Source organism: Lathamus discolor, chromosome 4 (assembly GCF_037157495.1).
Source record: "Lathamus discolor isolate bLatDis1 chromosome 4, bLatDis1.hap1, whole genome shotgun sequence".
NCBI lineage: Eukaryota > Metazoa > Chordata > Aves > Psittaciformes > Psittacidae > Lathamus > Lathamus discolor.
In genome coordinates this window covers 99,268,865-99,283,315 of record NC_088887.1, presented here as the reverse complement: position 1 = coordinate 99,283,315, position 14,451 = coordinate 99,268,865, and the positions used below count along the sequence as shown (strand labels likewise).

General features: G+C 41.3%; 1 protein-coding gene across 1 annotated transcript in view; it reads right to left on the bottom strand.

Annotated features, from left to right (window-relative positions):
- FNDC3A (fibronectin type III domain containing 3A) overlaps positions 1–2,068 on the bottom strand; it is a 117,564-nt gene extending 115,496 nt beyond the window's left edge. Inside the window, exon 1 of the mRNA XM_065678257.1 lies at positions 1,921–2,068. The gene's annotated coding sequence lies outside the window, so the exon portion shown is untranslated. The remainder of the gene's footprint in view (positions 1–1,920) is intronic.
- Between the last annotated feature and the right edge of the window lie 12,383 nt (positions 2,069–14,451).

Sequence of the window (14,451 nt, the reverse complement as noted above, 5' to 3'; positions counted from 1 at the left end):
GTATGTAATCACCTTAGCTTCACATAACTCATACACATGGAGGTCGTCATACAGCAAAAAGCCTTGAAAGATTCTCCATCTGCCCTGAAAAAACTGGGAGACTAATCTAATTCTGTTTTAATATTATCATCTACAGTAGTCAGCCTGTGACTCTGCTCAAAGCAGACTGCCCTCATCCTGACCAAGTGATCTAAGCAACAGAGCACCAAGTGCTGACCTTCCTGAGAACAAGGATCTGCACCTCTCAACTAAGCTTTCATCTGCCAAAATCAGTGCCCAATGCCCTGATGTAATGGATTTAGCATGTCAATGCATCCCCCACTCCCCTCTCAAGTCACCAGAAAAACCATTCTGGTGTAGTTTGCCAAAACAAATCCCAGATTCAGTCCATATGCATCAAGATGACTTTGGTACACTCCGTATATACAGAGTGAATCTAGAACTAGGTGCTGTTTCCAAACTTGATCAGTACCCTTCCTGTGCCCCCGCTTAGTAGGAGCATCAGATATTAAGAACTCTATGCAAATTGCAATACTGAGGGCTGCAGGTACTCAGCTATTTCATACTGTCAGTTATGCGCACAGACTTCTCCCTACCTGAAAGCTTCCTACTTCCCCATTTGTCATGTGATGAAATTTCAGTTATTTGAGACCATTTCCTTGCTAAAAAAATAAAAGGAAAAAAATTTAACTGATTGTACTTTATGAATCTGAAGGACTGCTGAGTTGCTGCGATTCATACTATTTCACAACACAGAATATAAACACATCTATGGATGCAGATTCACATCATGGCTACACTTAAATTTCTATGCTGTGTAAAACAGAAAGTTACCCATTGCCATAACAACAAAACAGCTTTTTTAAGCACAAAGCTTACCAGGACTGAGACCTATAGTTTTTAAAACAGAAGCTACCAAGTACTTAGCAGCTAAAAACAGTAAGAGATTTGAAGTCTTCACAATAATTGAAGATATTTATATGTACTTGAATAAATGGAGTCTTAAATTCTAAACCCAAAGAACATTTCACAGAAATTACTTCATAACATGATATGTTATGGAATAACACTTGACACCTAAGGTAGCTAATGAATTGCCTTTGACAAGGTTAAACAAATTACTAACGTCTTGAGGTGCCACTCATAAAAGCAAGATTTGCTCCTAGCCAACGTATTTTCTCTTTTCCACTGCTTATTTTCTTTACGTCACACAAGAAAAATCAGCTGAAAAGTTTCATTTTTGCTTTTAGTTGCTTTCACTTTCTAGTTGCCTGGAAGCAACAAAAAGTTTCTGTTTAGGTTTAATACCAGTCTTGGGTCACACTCAGGGAAGGAGGAATCGGGTGGGAATCTACCTGAAAGAATAGCTCTGCTAGCACTGGGCAAGATGATTATACTGTTTTAGCAAAGACTTTTTTATCTACATACAGAAACACACGCTCAGTCCCTTTAGCCGAGAGTTCTGAGGGAATCTTTACGGCTTAGCCGGAGAACACCACCACCACCGAAAAGAGGTGCTGAAAACCATCACTTCCTTCTCCTCCCCGCCTGTCACAGACAGCTCAGCTGTCCTGGTAGCGCTTCGCATCTGCTTCTCCGCGATCAACCGCCCTCCTTCCGCGGCAGCCGCTAGCCCTGCCGCCCGGCGCTGACAGGAGGATCCCCCGCCCCGGCCGGGAGAGGCACCGCCGAGCGGCAGAGAAACCCGGGAAGGACGACAGAAAGTTTCTTCAGCGGGGCTCGGGCCGGAGGCGCCCGCCCCCCGCCACCCTCGGGCAAGCGTCTCCTCAGGGGCCAGGCTGCTGCTGCCACTGCCCGCCCCAGGGGCAGGAGGAGGCGCTGCCCCAGTCCCCTCGCACCCCTCTTCCCGCCCTGCCGTGGTCTGCCAGCCACCTCGGGGCGGCAAGCGCGCCTACTCACCGCCATGGCTCCGCCGGCTCTCCTGGCTAACGGTTCGGTCTCCGGCACCGGCGGGCAGCGTCAGGCGGGCGGGGAGCGGAGAGCGGAGAGCAGCTCCCGATGGCGCAGCTCGGGCAGGGGCGGCGCAGCTCGGGCAGGGGCGGAGCCGCGCCGGCCGCTTCCCCCACCCCCTGACCCGCCCACCCGCGGTACCTGCGCTTCGAGCGCCTCCGCTCCGCCACGGTTCCGCCTCCTCCCCGCACCTGTCACTGCCGCTCCCGGCAGCCACCGCTGCCGCTGTCGCAGCCGCAGCCCCCGCCTCGCCGCCTTGCCCACTGCCACTCGGCCGCCATCTTTGCGGAGGGCTGGGAGGGGCCGCAAGGGGGCAGCGGGCGCCCGGGGCGCATTGCGCATGCGCAGGAGGCGCCCCTAAGCCGGCAGGGTGCGTGCTTCTGGCTGTGGGAGGGGCGGGGCTATATCTATGGGCGGGGCTTGGGACTGCCTGAGGGGCGGAGCCTGAGGGAGGGCGGGGCCGTGTCTGTGGGGCTGGGGCGTGGGCGTGGGGCTGGACCTTGACTGTAACGTTGGACTTGGGGTCTGGACTTAGACCTGGGTGGGCTTGGGGCTGCGGGCTGGCCCGGGCTGGGCCCTTGGTGTATAGAGTGAAGGGTAGGAAGGACTGTTAAAACAGCAAAAGTCAAAGGACTTTTAACCCAGCTGCCCTGAGGCCAAGCAGAGGTCCCAGGAGTGCATGAGTGTGAGCACTTGTGATATCCCCTGTCCACTGCCCAAGCACATCATGCCCAACATCTGAGGAAAAAGTGGAAGAAACGTGCTTTGCCAGGTGCTTATGCAGGGAGGAGCTATCTTCTCTCAAAAACTGCAAAGCTCAGCTGATGTCCTGAATGCTAATTTGTGGCTATACTTTGCTTAATGTTTGTCTTTTCAACAGTTATGGATCAAAATTGTTTTATTACAGTGTTTGGCTTAATGACCTTTTACAGCAGTGGGCTGAACAGAGTGAGATGTTTTATAAAGGGGTTTTGTTAATTTGCCTGTAAGTTTTCTGTTATGAAGTTGCTATTTCTCTTGCATTTCAGGGGTGTTCATATCATTTTTATAGCTTAACAGCAGGCAGAAGGTCGCTCCTATCGACAAAGGATGCACCAACTGATCTTTTGCCCTCCTGGTTGCTCTCTATAGGCCCCCTTTCCAGAGCTCATTTCACTGGTGAACAGCATCCTAGATTATGGTGTGTTGGATCTCAAAAATTAAAGAGACCTGGGCTTGATCAATATTTGGATGAGCTACCTTGTTAGGTACTGCAGAAAGTGCTGCTGGTGATTCATTCAGTGGCGTTCGTCTGTCTATGAGTCAGGGCTGAACAAATGCCACTGCACAGCATTTGTGGGTTGTACCATCCAGGGGCATAAAACCAGAGATCTTTGCCAATTGCAGCTGTTAGGAGATCACTGATTTTCCTACTTTACTCCAGTTGCAATACAGGTTTCCAGAATTAGCCAGCAGTTTTGGTAGAATATAGCAAAGGGTTTCCAATGTTGCTTTTGTCAGGCACCACTCGTTGGTGGTGGTGGGCCAGGAACGGCACTGGCAACAGTGGCCATAGGCATCCCTGTAGGCAGCCACAGATGCTGGCTTTGTGTCAGACTGTATGGTTTTGAATTGGTGCATGCAGCACTGACTGTAAATGCCCTGCTGCCTAAGAGCCCTGGGAGAGAGCATTCTACATGCTGCCTTCTGGCTTCCCAGGGGTGCTGCTCCCTCACAATCCCTTGCAGGGGAAATTCAGAAATCTGTGCAATGCTGTGGGTGTATGCATATGGACATACAGCTGGGACAGGGAAAAGATGAGAGTCTTTAGAGCTCTTCTTCCCAAATGGTGTGTAAATTTGCATTGCATGACACAGTCCTTCGTCAGCTCCCTTAATTTTTAGGTCATCGTTATAAAAATAGGTTTATATAAAACCCAATTTTCTTCCAGAAAATCAATTAAAATCACCTGGAAATAATTCTGAATAACATCAAAAATGGGTGGAAAGCATGGGAGAACCAATATAGTGAACTTTTTCTCTTTTTAGGAGCTCATGTTAATAAATTTAGTTTTCTAAACCAAAATGAAACTAGATTGGAATTATTTACCAGTCTAAATTGCCTATAGAAATTTCAGCTACTTCTAGGTGACTGACCAAATACTCTTGATTTCATCCACTGTAGAACTTCCTGGAAGCACCCATGGAGACAGAATTTCTTTACAGTATCATATCAGGTATACATCCAAGTGCCAATGATGAACATTCATGAAATTGATATTATAGCTAAGCTTAGTAGAGTGGAGATGGGAAGATACATCCATCAAGGGAATCTTTTGCAGAGTACCCTCTTAAGATACAGTCTTGACTGTATCGTTATGCTTCCCTTCTGTGGATCTCATTTCCTCAGTCAAACAAAGCTACTGCCTTCAGAGAACTGTGAAGAATTGGTGTTACAACAGTCATTATTTCATGTTTGCATTAAGTTGTATTTACTCATCAAAATATGTAGCAACATAGTACCTGGGATCAGAATTGGGCAACTCACACTGATTTTAAAATCCACATCACTTGATGCAGTTCTCCAATTCTCTCCACCCTTGCAAGATATGCCATCCCTAGAAACATTCAAGTTCAGGTTGGATGGGGCTCTGAGCAACCTGATCAGAAGGTGTCCCTGGACATTGCAGAAGAATTGGAATAGATGACCTTTAAATGTCCATTCCAATCCAAATTATTCTATGAACTATTCTACGGTGAAATGAGGAAAACCTCCAGTTCTGAAGTTAAAATAAGTTGGAGAGTTCAGCAGGTCTCCTACACACAGAACTCCCCTCTGCAGCGAGTGACCTATTTTTATACCTCAGTCAAATTTGTAGGTCCCTTGTAATACCTATGCTGGAAGGGGAAACAGTGACCACTCTTGATAGTAGTCTGCTCTGCTGCTGTCACGTGGGGCTCCTTGAGCGTGTAAGGGCAGTGGTTGCTAAATGCAGATCAGCAGACTTGCAGTTAAACTGTCATGTGTACCACCAAAAAACAGGTTTATCATCCAAACTTCATTTTGGAACATATACCATGGTCTCACAGACCACAGGGGCAACAGTTTGGACTATGGACTATGAAAGCCATGAGGTCAGTAGCACTGCTGTCTTCTACCAGATAGGTAGCATCTGTGTAATACAAAATTAAAGAAATATAGCCAGGGTTTATTTTCTAAAACAGGTAACTAATGCAGGAATATAGCTCCCCTAAAATAAACAAGCTGTAAGATGTTAGCAGCTTTATAAGGTTGGGTGTGGAAGTATTTGAACTGTAAAAATCACACTTTAGTACTACAATGATGTATCAAAATCAAATTTTGATGAGAACTGTTTAATGCTAGGTGTGATTCATTTCAATGGTAAAATATGTGTTTGTGGGGAAAAATAATCTGAGATTTAGTTGATATGATCATCTGTATTTTTACATAAATTGGCAAACTAGTAGAACTCAAAACACATTGAGCAGTGATATACGGTAAAATGTTTATCGTGTCTATAACTGTTCTTTGATACTTATTAAAGAATAAATATTCTATGGTGTATTTTACCATAGCTTTCCAAAATACTGATGGGCACCTTAAAAAGACACAAATCCACATCTCTTTTGCTTCTTTACCTCCTTTTCAGAACATGGGTGATGAAGTAAATCATCCTCTGACAGGATTAAACCAGCTGAAATTTTAGAATGATGGTACCAAAATGAATGGGAGGATTAAATGGATAAAAATGCTAATCCTGTCAGAGACAACAAAATTCAACCATTCAACTCGTGCGTTACAGAAGTAACTCTAACAGAGTATCAGGAATTCGAGGGAAATTGCAGTTTGTTAAATTCAAAGGATAGCTGGAATCTGCTATTTCTTGCTTAGTGATTAGTCTCATTTCCTGGAATAAATCCATTAAATTCAATGGGTTTACTTACAGTACTGGGTGTTGCTTAACAGGAACAGGCATGGCAAGTTGTTCACTTAAGATGTTCAGGTGCTACACCAAACCAAACTGTTTAAGAAATATTAATAAGTAAAAAGTTTTCAAACTTGGTGCCAGGATTTAAACTTAAAAACCACTTAGCTGGAGCCTAGCTGACAGAACAGTCTCATTGTGTGGCATTTCATTTCTGATTCATTTATTTGTCAAACAGAAAAGCAAGATATAGTCAGGAATTACATACACAGGAAGAAGGACTACATGTTTTAGACCCCAAGTTCATTTATCTTACTTTACTAAAATGGAAAAAAATATCTTTGTATGGCACAAACCTATTTGTTATAATATTACTTTTCAAACTTAAGTCAAAAACCCCAAAATACAAATGGTGAAAAATGCCCAGCAATGATGTTCACCTTGGCATTCTTGCAAGTGATCATTCTGTACCTTGCAAATCTTTACTTGTTGAAGTCAGCCACTAGTTGAACTGTGATTTTCCTATCATGAATTAAAGCTATGATTTCATGTTATCTCCTGCCTTTAAATGTTACTTAGAGCAGTGGCTGTAGACACCAACAAAGAAATATTTATTGGCCTTGTCGCTTACTTACAAAAAAACACTGACGTTTGTTTTGGCTTTGTGAGCTGAGACATTTCTGAACTGTCTTTAGTGATCTAGTTATCTGTTGGCTCATGATAGGTAAAGTTGAATAATCAGTCAGCCCTGGTTGTAATCAAAATGTTTACCAGAAGCATACCTTGAATTTGTGCTTCTGCCTGGAGTTGATTCAAAATAATTTTGTAGCCTTCTTTTCAAAATATGGTGAAAGTTAAACATTTAAAGATCAATTGTATGGCAACAGAAATATTTATAAAATTCATGTGTGGGATTTAAGTGGCTAGGTTATAATTCTGCATTTGTTTAGGAGCTTTTTCTTTCTGAATATTCAGGATTTGCATACCCAAGTTTAGATATTTCCAGATTTGCTCTTAGGATAAATGGTAGCTTTCATCTGATGGACCACTGAGAGTCAAGTGTGAATTTTCTGGAAGATTGGTTTTCCTTTGGCAAAAAAGTTGATTTGGCAGAGTTTAGGATGGACTGACTGGGCTTAGGACTTTCTGACCTAGTTGAGTAGCAAGGAAGTTACCTATCACATTTGAGCAGCTCTGTCTCTAACCTGAGGAGTTTTGAGACACATGAGATTTCCATTATGTCATCCTGAAATGCTGGGTTGGGGGTTTCAGCTGTGACTTTTTTTTCCAGTCCTTTGAAATACTAGGCTTATGTTGTGCTTGCAGACAAAGAAGTTGAAGGAAGTTTTCACCAACCTCTTCACATAAGGGTATATTTCAAGCTTGTTCAGTAAAAAGGCCTTGCAGTGCAAGTCCTTGTCTGACAAGATAACAGCCTGAGTTCAGTGTGCTCATGGAATACTAATTATTCTCTTCATTCAGATTTCCCCCCCCCCTTTTTTTTTTCCCCAAGAGGACTGAGTGTTTAGCATGTTGCCAACATTCTGTGTCATTTTCTGGAAGAATTTAGCTGCTTCGTGGTGGCTTGGAGAAAGCCAATTCCCTTCATATTTATTTCGCATCTCTTTCTTCCAAATGAAGTATCTAGATGATATGAAAGCATCATCTGTGTGTTTAGACAAATACTGTTCACACCTAAACCTCCATGACAGTGGAGATCAAGTATACTTCACTAGCTTCAGAATAATGGAGCCATTGAAAGATCTTCAAACCAGGATGAGCACAAAGAACAGTGTTGTTTTCTGAAGTTCCGTGCAGGAAAAAGCTGAAGTCATGGTTGATGAGGTGTCTTAGAAATGTTAACAGTGTCAAGCAACTGGCAATTGGTTCCTGTGGCAGGAAATAGCAAAGGCAGCTCAGTGCTACAAGCAGTTGAAGCTACTTATTGTTGTTGGAATTGTAGTTTCCTCCTTTTTAGTCATCATGTGTTGTAAGTGAACTTTTTTAGCCCCGGAGAACACCTATTTTGCTTTCGTGTGGTCATACAAAGAGTGCTACTGGCTAAAGTGTACACAATTCTTGGGCAAAATGAAAAATTTAGCTGGTCACTTGGTTTATGCAATTGCATTTGTTGCAGAAAAGTTTGGATCATGGCAGGATAAGCAACGGAAATAGCCTATGCCATGAAAGGCTATTAAAAAACAAAGACACCGTCTCTGGCTTAGAAGTCGCTGAGCTGCAAATTGCTAAGGGCTGGGAAAATATTGAGAAGTATTACTGTGCAGTTGCCCATTGCATTGCTGTTGGCTATTGCTGGAGACAGGGTGCTGGGTTTTTACAAAGAGCTGCTCTTTGGTCTGACCCACTATGCTTGTTTTCATCTACAGCTGCTTTTTTACTTTGTCTGTGAAAAAAAATATCACAAAGAGTAGGCTATTAAGAAATTAAATAATGTGTTAGTCTGTAAGGAAAAAACTACCACTTAGCAATCAAAGGCCTCAGCCAGGGATTTGTCCAGTTCTGTATGTTGATGTAGTTGGTGATGAACACTAGCATATGTGAGGCATGAACAGTAAACATAAATGCCTGCTATGGTCTTAGATTCGTGCCAGGAAATATTGCTAAATTAAGTGAAATCCTTTTGTTTTCCTTGAAGCATCTCTGCTTCTATTTGATTTTGTTTCAGCTCTGAAAACTATTTAATTTTCTTCCAAGTAACTTGTTGCTTCCACTCCAAGCAGATACAGTCAGTTGTTAAAACCTGTGTGTATCTGATTCTGAATACCACTGCAAATACTTCTGCACAACCAGGAGACACTACTGGCTGTGTATTTGGGCAGCTTCTGTTTATATTTGCATTTTCCTACAAACAAATATACAACTGATAAGTGATCCCTATAAACTATTAAAAATAAGAAATAAAAATTAATAGTCTGAGCTTCTAGTTGGTATTTTTAACTTTAGTGTTCTTTTAATCCAACCAATAGGTATGTTCAGTGATCATAACTCAAGCAGATTTCTTGCACGCTGACCTTCCAAATGATAGCAGCCTTTCATTTCTTAAAAGGACCTATCTTTGGAAATGAGGGTCATGCAACTTGAAATGTTGCTGATGGTGTAAAAAAGGAAAATGGTGTTTCTTCACCATGGTCTTTGGTGTTCTAGGAATGACTCCTAATTTTTTGCAAGGTAGATGAGCACCCCTCCAAAGGCCTGGCAAGTGAGAAAGAGACCAGGGACACAATCTAAGTAGTCATCATTAATCACCCTCTTGCCTCAGCAGACATCCCTTAAGCTCTGTGTCACAGTGGGAAGTTCCACCACTGTCTCACCCTGTATTTTGCAAGGAATACCTGTCTGTGCAGATCAGATTCTCTTTTGGAAAGATGAAACCCAGGGTGCAGCAGAGCTCTCTGTGGGCAAAGCTGTGATTTGAAACTTCTGTCTGAGAAATAAGCATCAAACCCACAAGAGACAGTGATTATATTTTACATGTTTTCTTCATGAGTGTTTTCTTTCTATGAAAAGTATTTCAATGTTCTGATCACTTATTAAAATATGGACATAGGAACTTCATCATTTTTATAATGCTTCTTAAACAATTTTCTCACCCTCCTTCTGGTTTTCATCATCTTTTAAATTTAAGGTTTAAGTTTTAAATTTAACTCTGTGTTCTTCATACCAGTAACTGATGTGGACCATCAGTGTCACACTTGAAATGAAGGAAAAATAGTTTGCTTCATACCTGTTTTCATGTAGTTTTTGGGTTTTCATCTTGCTGAGGGTATTAAAGCATGGTAGTTACTACAGAAACATTATTGTGCAGTGAGCAATTTGTTTCATGCAAAATTTGAGATGTCTGGGGAAATGTTAATTTTGGGTTTCCTGGTAAAAGGCATGAGATTTATGGTTTTTTTCCCCCATTTCAGATTGTAGTCACAGTGTGGCATGTCATCAAAGACTTGGTTAACTCTTTCTCATCTTTTCCACCTCTTCAGTCTTATATCAGTCACAGATCCTTCCGTTTTGTTATTTTATTTATTTTTTTTTTTGCACCTTTAGTTTAGACACCGCCCTTAGGTTTAATTTTCAGTGTTGTGCAGCCCACCAGATTTTTATTATTTTTTCCCCTATTCCATGCGTTTTAATTCCCACTGACTTTAATGAGAATGGATAGAGGCCAAGTCTGCCCAGGTTGACTAGTGTCACACATAAAAGTTGTTGCTTTCTGTACATCTGTAGGGACTCAGCTCCTTTTGGACTTTCACTTGTTCCAGTCTTCAACTTAAGATTATTTTCTTTAATTTTTTTCTGCTGCTGGCACGATGGCATGTTCACTAATCACTCCAACCCAAGGTGCTTGAAAGAAATTGTCTTTATCTGGTGACACAGTTCCAACAGCTTTTGCTTAACAGAACGTGCTTTTACAGAGATCCTCCTCTGGGTATTTCTGTGTGTCTGGACGGAGAGCCCACTGAAAGGTATAACTGACTGCTACAGGGAGAACAGTTTGGCTGCAAGATAAGGAAAACAGTCTAGACAGATCTGTCTCAGTGCACAGGGTAAGATTATTTTGCCTATCTAAAGTTCTGTTCCAATCGTTTGGTGCATGTTTATATTTTTAGAGATGACGTTCTATTTCTTCAAGGATTTTTATGAGAAGCAATCAGACTCCTCTAGGGCTACAACATCCTACAAATCTAGGTTGTTTGGGGTTTGAGGTCCTGTTCTCAGGGCCTCTAGCTTCACTGAAGACATTTTTTTTGGTGGAGGAAGAATTTCCATATTCCTACTAACGAATTTTAATGTGCAATAGCTGAAAGATATGTTTATTCTAGTATCAGGTGTTCCAACAGTTTGGGCTGCAGGGGCATTTGTAGCAAGGTGCGTGTCAAAAAGATGTGGGGCTATGCTGGGAATGCTAAAGGCTAATGTGGACCACGTTAGGATACTGTGTTATTGGAGAATCAATCGGTGCCTCTCGTGGGATAGAATTCCACATACCACAAAAGTAACCCCCAAATACCTGCAAGACTAGACTTGTGGGCTGTTAGACAGAGAACATGTCATCTGGTTTTACACACACCTCTTAGAACACTTATTCACTTTTCCAAGCATAATTTTGTTGCTTGCAGACAGTTTGCCAAGGATTCTTATGTTAGTACAAGGGGAGACTATGTCCAGCAGCATTTTAGGAAACCTTGTTGGAAAGTGGTATAGCTGGAGTCACTGCATTGAACTCTGATCCTCTCTGAAATAAGAATATAGCAGAGAAACGTTTACAGGAAGCAACAAAAATAGGCTGCTATGAGAGGCAGAGACTGAAATGTCAGGCTATTAAATGCTGTGAAGAGACAAACAAGGGATGATACAGTGGGTATATGCAAAATTTTCTTTAGGTTCTGCAAAAGCATGAGCTCAAGGGAGTTCCCAGTGAAGTTAAAATGACAGTACCCCTCAAATTAATTAAACATGTCTTTCCAAAACACACACAGATTTTCGGAACTCATTACTCAAATGTTTTAGGAAGAGTGGAATAAAAATTTCTGTTGCTATCTAAATAGAAAATAACATGCAAGAGTTTATTAGACTTCATGTTCCTGGATGAAAGTCAGCCACTTCCTATTTAGTGTGAGAAAGACTTCCCCTGGAGGTACACTATTAAGGATTGTCCATTACAGGATTTTTTAGCTTTATCTCTCAGTCCAAATACTGTCACTGACAGTCTTTAGTTAGATGAAACGCTGTTTGGATCTGCTGATCTACTCCGTTCTAAATTTAAACTCCTTTTCCAAATGTCTGAGACCATCCTGCCCTAAAACTGTTCTTTTTTCCTTTGTCATACACAAGCAGAAGAAATAAAAGGAAATAATTTCCCTGCTGATCTGAAGGCACATCTATTAACTTGCTTAATTAGAGTTGTGTGTGTAGAATTTTCTCATAGTTTCTTTTCCTTGAACTACTATAAGCTAAATTCTGTCCACCCTGGGTAACAAAATCCAAACTGAATCAATGTTCCCTAACTTAGTACCAGTGCATTTGAACAATATTTGAGAGCAATAAGACACTCCTATATTTTTGCTATGGTACTTATTGAGTGAGCAAGCTGCCAGTTAATGATATTACTAACTCACCTTCCTGTCTGCCCTGATTTGGGAAGATAGAAAGTGGATGAGACATTGCCAGAATGGACAACAGCAAGTGAATGCCTCCTGATAACCCACAAATGGGGCATCAAGTGGTCATCAGTGCAGCAAGAGGAAAACCACAATTAACTCTCTAAATATGAGAAAATCTGCTGTCCTTTTCCACAAAATAACCTCAATCAACTGAAAATTGCTTCAGCCAGATTTTTGAAGGGTAAAATATCAAGTGTGGTCTTTCAGGGATACTAATTTCTAATGTGCTTTTAAGCGGTAAATGGGAAGGTTATGTTGGGCACCCAGTCTGCAATACTTGGAGGAAACCATCCTGTTTTCCTTGATCCTCTACACCACATGATCTCTATTTGGCATCACTGTGGTAGCAATGGCACACATATTTTGAGATGTATGGCAAAGCTCGAGTCATGAAAGTTCAGGTATATGGTATAAAAAAAGTGCTGCTACGCTAATAAGGTTGTACTCTGGGTGGTAAAAGTATATGGGATGTTATCTCTTATTTTATTAGGTAGATTAATTGCAGGGTTGTATCTATCACCCCACAGTTAAATCACAGGAGTCTTATTTATTTTCCACTCTCTTGCTCAGTCCTCTTCATACTTAAATCTCACTCTGAGAGTGAATTTATTTTTCACGTGGACCGTTAAAATGAGCTCTCCTGAACCATTATGCTTCTTGGAGAAGTAACATCTGTTTAAAAATACAGATATATTCCTGTGGGTTTATGCAGTGGATAACTCAAAATAACTTGTATTTACCACAGCGCAGCTATCCTGGACTTAGTAATTTCCACAGAAGGTCTTTGTTACATTTGGAAAATACTGATTTTGAAATCAAAGGATGTGGTTCTTATTTACACGAATGTGCCAGCCAGCCCTATAGTGATTGCAGATGACATTACACAGACCTCCTGGTCTCGAGCACTGAGGCATGAGACTTTCACAGCATTGCCCTGCCCAGACTTCCCACAGCGTATGACCTTTCTTTCTGGGCACAGCAGAGCCTTGTGGTCCATTCCCCAGGGTGCCGGGTGGATCCCACTGGTGGTTTATGGGCCCTTTTGTGAAATATTTTGGCCAGTTTCTCGTAATAGTACCAAGTGAATTTTTTTACGTTCTTAGTATGATCTGACCTCCTTGTTACTATCTGATTGATTTTTTTTTTTTTTTCCCCAGTGTCTGGCTATGTCATGGTTTCATATGTGTATGTGCATTTGTATTACTTCATCACTCGAAATGCTGAATAAGGTTACTTTTTTTTTCACAGTTAGAGAAGCTAATGCTTATCCAGTATGTATGCATTGGGTTCCCCACTACTTTCAAAGCAAGTCTCCTTAGTGAGGAGTAGCACCTCTCCAAAAAAGTTTGAGCCAGGTCATTATTTGTAACAGCAATTTTAATTCCTCTGTGGGGGTGTTCACTGCTTAAGCTATGACTTATGAGTAGAGATGCCTCTAATCTGCAGCTCACTCAGCGGTTTTCATTCTTTACCTGAGATAACTACTTAGATAACTGGAGATCATAGAATCGTAGAATAGTTTGAGTTGGAAAGGACCTTAAGATCATCTATTTCCAACCCCCTGCCATGGAGATAACTGAGTTCTAAGGAAAGCATAGATACCATCAATAAACAGTTTTAGGTCATTTGCCCACATGTTAATATAACATTTGTCATGGATGCTGCCTGCTTGTATCCCAGCATTTGGTACCCAAAAAATGGCTGTTTTCTCATTGACCTTAAAGGGGACTTAAAAAAACTGTCTGACTTGTAGAATAGCAGTCAGATGATTTGCAGTTAGGCAAATTACAACTGAAATGGTGACAGGTACTTAACTGGACCCTGGGAAGGGTCCACATAGGGACCGAAAGGCCTGCCTGCACATGGTAGCCTTCTTCCTCTTCTTTGGAGGATGTAACAATACACAAGTATTGCTGGAGACCAAAAGAAAACTTTTGGTTTCATGTATTACGTATTCCTTCTTATATATATATATATAAAAAATATTTCATAGGATAAATGATTTAATCTGGCTTTCAGCTTAATATCTGTTTATATGGTGACAATTTCCATCTCCACTATATTGTCTTTCAGCCATAATATTTTCTTCGCTTTGCAGCCAACTTATTGAAGTCATTTAACACAGAAGGTTTTGAAACATGTTATTTATGGCTCCAGTCTGTCACCCTCAGACAATATTCTGAGATGATGTAATGCAGCAGTACATAGTATTTCTATATTTTTTCTATACTTTGCCCTTTAAAAAAATATAAAAGAAGATTTATTTTTTTTTATTGTGTGCTAGAATTTTGTGTGAAGATACTTAAATACTAATGGAAATTATCATCTTGGTTCCATTTTTGAAGGTTTTAGATTAATTCTCATAGCGTGAAAGGG